The sequence below is a fragment of the Mus caroli genome, chromosome 4 (genome assembly GCF_900094665.2).
Source record: "Mus caroli chromosome 4, CAROLI_EIJ_v1.1, whole genome shotgun sequence".
Lineage (NCBI taxonomy): Eukaryota > Metazoa > Chordata > Mammalia > Rodentia > Muridae > Mus > Mus caroli.
Window position 1 is genome coordinate 57,029,801 of NC_034573.1, and position 4,260 is coordinate 57,034,060.

The 4,260-nt window shown below is 44.1% G+C and overlaps 1 non-coding gene across 1 annotated transcript; it reads left to right on the forward strand.

Annotated features, from left to right (window-relative positions):
• The first annotated feature begins 3,800 nt into the window (after positions 1-3,800).
• Positions 3,801-3,934, forward strand: LOC115030954. Its single transcript, XR_003836550.1, has one exon. It is a non-coding gene; the product is annotated as a small nucleolar RNA SNORA70 (small nucleolar RNA).
• The last annotated feature ends 326 nt before the right edge of the window (positions 3,935-4,260 follow it).

The window sequence follows — 4,260 nt, forward strand, 5'->3', positions numbered from 1 at the left end:
TATTTGTGCTAATTTATGTATATAGTAACGTGGAATAAATATAACTATAGATGGGTAATATTATTTTTACACCATTTTATGTCTTTTGAAAAAGGACAGTGACTAGAACAGAAATGGCAGGGGAGAGAGAGAGAGAGAGAGAGAGAGAGAGAGAGAGAGAGAGAGAGAGAGAGAGAGAGAGACTGTGATATTAACTCATTTATGGCAGTTTTCATTTCTTCCTGTGGACTCTAATTTCCATCTGCTTTCAATCCCTTTCTGCCCAGAGGACTTTTTTTTATAAAGCCTTGTAAGACAAGTCTTTGGGCCATCACTGCTGTTGGCCCTTTTATTCACTGACATATTTTAATCTGGGGCCGTCTTTATTTAGTTTTTGTTTGAAGGATATTTTTGATTACTGTGGAATTCTTCTCTTGGCAGGTTTAGTGTTTTCTCACCCAGTCCTTTTTAATACGCCCTTTTGGTTTCCATTATGTTATTTGAAAAAGCAGGGTTGGAGTGAGTGTCCTTTCTAAATGCACGGAATCGTTTCTCTTTTGTGGCTGTGCTTGCGCGTGCGTGTGCGCGTGCACATGTGGAAGCCGGGGGTGGGGGGTGGGGGGTGGGGGTGGGGGTGGGGGTGGGGGTTTGGTCAATGTTGCCTGTCTTTCTCAGCCAATCTCCACCTTAATTTCTGAGATGGGGTTCCTCACAGAAGCTGGAGGTCTTCCACTCAGCAAGGCTGACTGCACAGTAAGCTCCAGGGCTGTGTTGGTCTCCCCGGCACTGGGATTCCAGGTACAAACTGTCATGTGTCTGGCTTATATTACTTGAGTACTAGGGATTTGAACTTAGGTCCTCATGTCTATTTGGCAGAGATTTTACTGACTCAGCCATCTCCCCACATCCCATTTTTTATTCTGATTCTTGCTTCTCTTTTTAAGGATAGCATCTTCAGGGCCAGTCCCGGGTCTCTATTTTAGTAGACAATGGCTGTCCGAGTTATATTGAGACACTTCAAGCAAGTAAGGCTTTCATTCACTGCTGACATCTCCCAACAGGCAAGAGAACAGACTTAAACATCGGGGCACTTTTTAGTCTGCTCCAGCATTTCCTCTCCGCTAAGCCCTTCTGGTTTGCCTACACATGTGTGCAGCCTGGGAAGCCAGCCAGAACTGTGTATTTTGGTTTGTGCCATCATTTGGTCTCTTCTGCCTGTACGTGCAGCCCCAGTCGAAATATGCTCACCCTACCCATGACCAGAATCTCAGACCAATAGGGTTGTCCACCTCCATGCTCGAGGCCCAAGGCAGCCTTTCATGTGTGCTATTGCACATGTGTGCCTCTGATCTAGACCCAAGAAAGTCCCCTGGCTTCAGCCTTATGTACCACTGTCTTTCCTTACAGACTGCCACACTTCAGCAGAACGTTTGCCCCAGCTGAGCTGGGATGGTGTGCTCAGAAGCAGCCCCAGGCTAAGGCACTGCCTTCTGGCTGTCTTCATCCAGCATTCAATAGTTTGGTTTGCCCATTCACTTCTGTGACAAGGCAGTCCTTGAAGTTTCGTGCTCATCCCCTCCCCAGCGCTATGACTACAGGCATACTCCACTCCATTGGGTTAGTCCATAATTTCAAATTCAGACTATCAGTTTAAGCCCAGATCCTGATCCTTAGCATACGTTTTTTGGTTTTCTGCCATTCCGTGTAGCTGACATATCGGTTTCCAAGCGTTCCTTTATATTTACAACTCAGGACAACACATTTTTACCTTCCTTATTCTAGCTTTAGAGTTGAGGGCATCCTCAAGTTTAAGAGATCCTGGAAGTGACACAGAGAAAGGAAGTTGGGTTCAGAGGGAAAGACATTATCCAAGGCTAGACAATGAATCAATGAGTTGGCCTGAACCTGACCTTCGGTCTTCCGCTTCCCAGGCGATGGCTTGGGTACACCACCCATCTGATTTCCCACCTCATCCCCATTAAGTCCCCGGAGCTCCCTGCCCCTAGAGGACTCAGGTGTCATTAGAAAGGGATAACAAGTTGCTTAGAAAGGGAATTTAAAGTTTGGTTTATGGCAGTTGTATACATTCTTTTGTTCTAATTATAGCAGGATTAATCTGGCTTTAATAGATAACTATTAATAATTCATATAATTATCTTTAATAATAAATTTCTGTTTAAAAACGCCCATTTGTATTGCTTGTTTCAGGGACTTCCCTTCAGTTCTGGAGTTTGGTTAAAGCTTATAGCAGATTATTAAAGCTTCCATAAGCGGAGATTTAATCAGGCAATTTTTTTTAAAGAAATAAGGATCAGTTTCCCATGAAAGAAGATGTCAGAGAATTAATAATGTTCAAATAGCTAGATATGTGTGCATCAGAGTTGCAAGAAGAGTAAAAAACCTTCTTTAGAGCCAGGAAACCCCTCCCACCTCTGCAAAATGTGCTTTTAGATCCTCTAGGGCCAGATCTCTTGGTTCTGCTGTGGCTTTCCGTTGTTATGTTCTTTGTTGGACAAACAAATGTCCAGTTCAAAAGGGAGAGTGTGACCAAGGGAACTGAAGATATGAATGGACCTTCTGCTGGCTCAGTGGCTCACTGGCTCTCTGGCCCCAGTGGTTGGCTTGGACAAAAAGAAGGTACTAGCAAGAAAAAGGGAGATTTGTCAAATTTGACTCTGATTTGGAGGTGACCGTGTTCTTCTGTTTAGCACCCAGCACTGTTGGTGGTTTTCTGCTGAGGCTGTGTGTGTTGTGCTGCTGATGCAGGATTGCTAGCCTCTGGTGTTCTGACTCGCTACTGACTCTGCTGTGCAAGTATGCTCTTGATCAGTGATTCTCAACCTGTGGGTCGTGACCTCTCTGGGGTCAAACAACCCTTTCACAGGGGTTGCCTAAGACAATCTGAATATCAGATATTTACATTATAATTCACAACTAGCAAAATTACAGTTGTGAAATAATAACAAAAATAGCTTTATGGTTGGGGATTTGCCACACCATGAGAAACTGCTTTGAAGGTTTATAGCATTAGGAAAGTTGAGAACCCCTGATCTCAATGAATGCTCGTGTCTTTGATTCCTTTAGCGTGCTAGAACTGTATGTAGTTTTGAAAGGCAGAGCTAATTATGCTTACACTCCTGTGAAGTGCCGTGATGGTTCATATTGTCAATTTGACAGGATCTAGAATCACTTAGGAGACAAGCCTCTGGGCATATCTGTGAGGGACCAGCTAGACGCAACTAAATGAAGCTGAGAGGTCCATCTTAACTGTGGGCATCACCATCCCAGGGTCTGGGGTCCTGGACTGAAAATAAATGCTGAGCACCAGCAATCTCTTCTTCCTGACTGTGGATAGGATGTGACCAGGTCTTCCAGATGCTGTCACTTTGCTGTTCCCCAACCCCAGGACTGACCATCTTCTGGAACCACAAGCCAGATGAAACCCTTTCTTCCTTCAGTTGCTTTTGGTGGGTATTTTGTTACAGCAAAGGGAAAAGTAGCTAATACAAGGGCCAAATAATGCATTCCCAGACCTTGTAGGTGGGGCTGGCTTGGTTATTACTTTGCTATATGACCTTTCTACCCTCAGAGTTCAAGAGCTTCACCTGTATAAAATACTTGCATTAAATCAGAGGCCTTTGTACATCTTTTTCTTATGTGCCTTGAAAGAAACTGTGAAAAAAAATCTCCATAATGACACACTTTTAAAGATGTATTGTTGTTTTAAATAGTTACAAAGGATACAGCATGCTGCAGCTGATGATTATTAACATTTCTTCAAATATAACCAATGCAATCTCAATATCCAATGTAATTTTTGGATGCAACCCACTAAGCCAACCGGGTTCCTTCACTGGCAGGAGTTTGGTTTGCAGTGGCTGTGAGCAGTATCTCTCTTGGTAATATAGCAAGTCTATTTCTATATGGATTGGCCTATGGGACCTCGGAGACAACGTTCTGGTATATATTATATCTCTGATCTCAGCACTGTCCCCAGGGAAGGCTCCAGACCCGTAGGTGGAGTGCCCAGGGCACAATGTCCAGGAGTCACATTGGCCAGGTCCATCATGTCCATTCTCCCTAAGCTTCAGAATGACACATGACTAGAGGCCCTGCGTAGAGCCAAGTTCAAATTCCCCCACTACCAAAAGATCCATATCTCAAAGAAGTGGGGCTTACAGATACATTTAAAGATGTGATAGCTAAGAAGCAGCTCATCGCTGATAGCTGGGATCAAATATATCCCCAACTAGGGCTTCTAACGGGGCTGTCCTTACACCC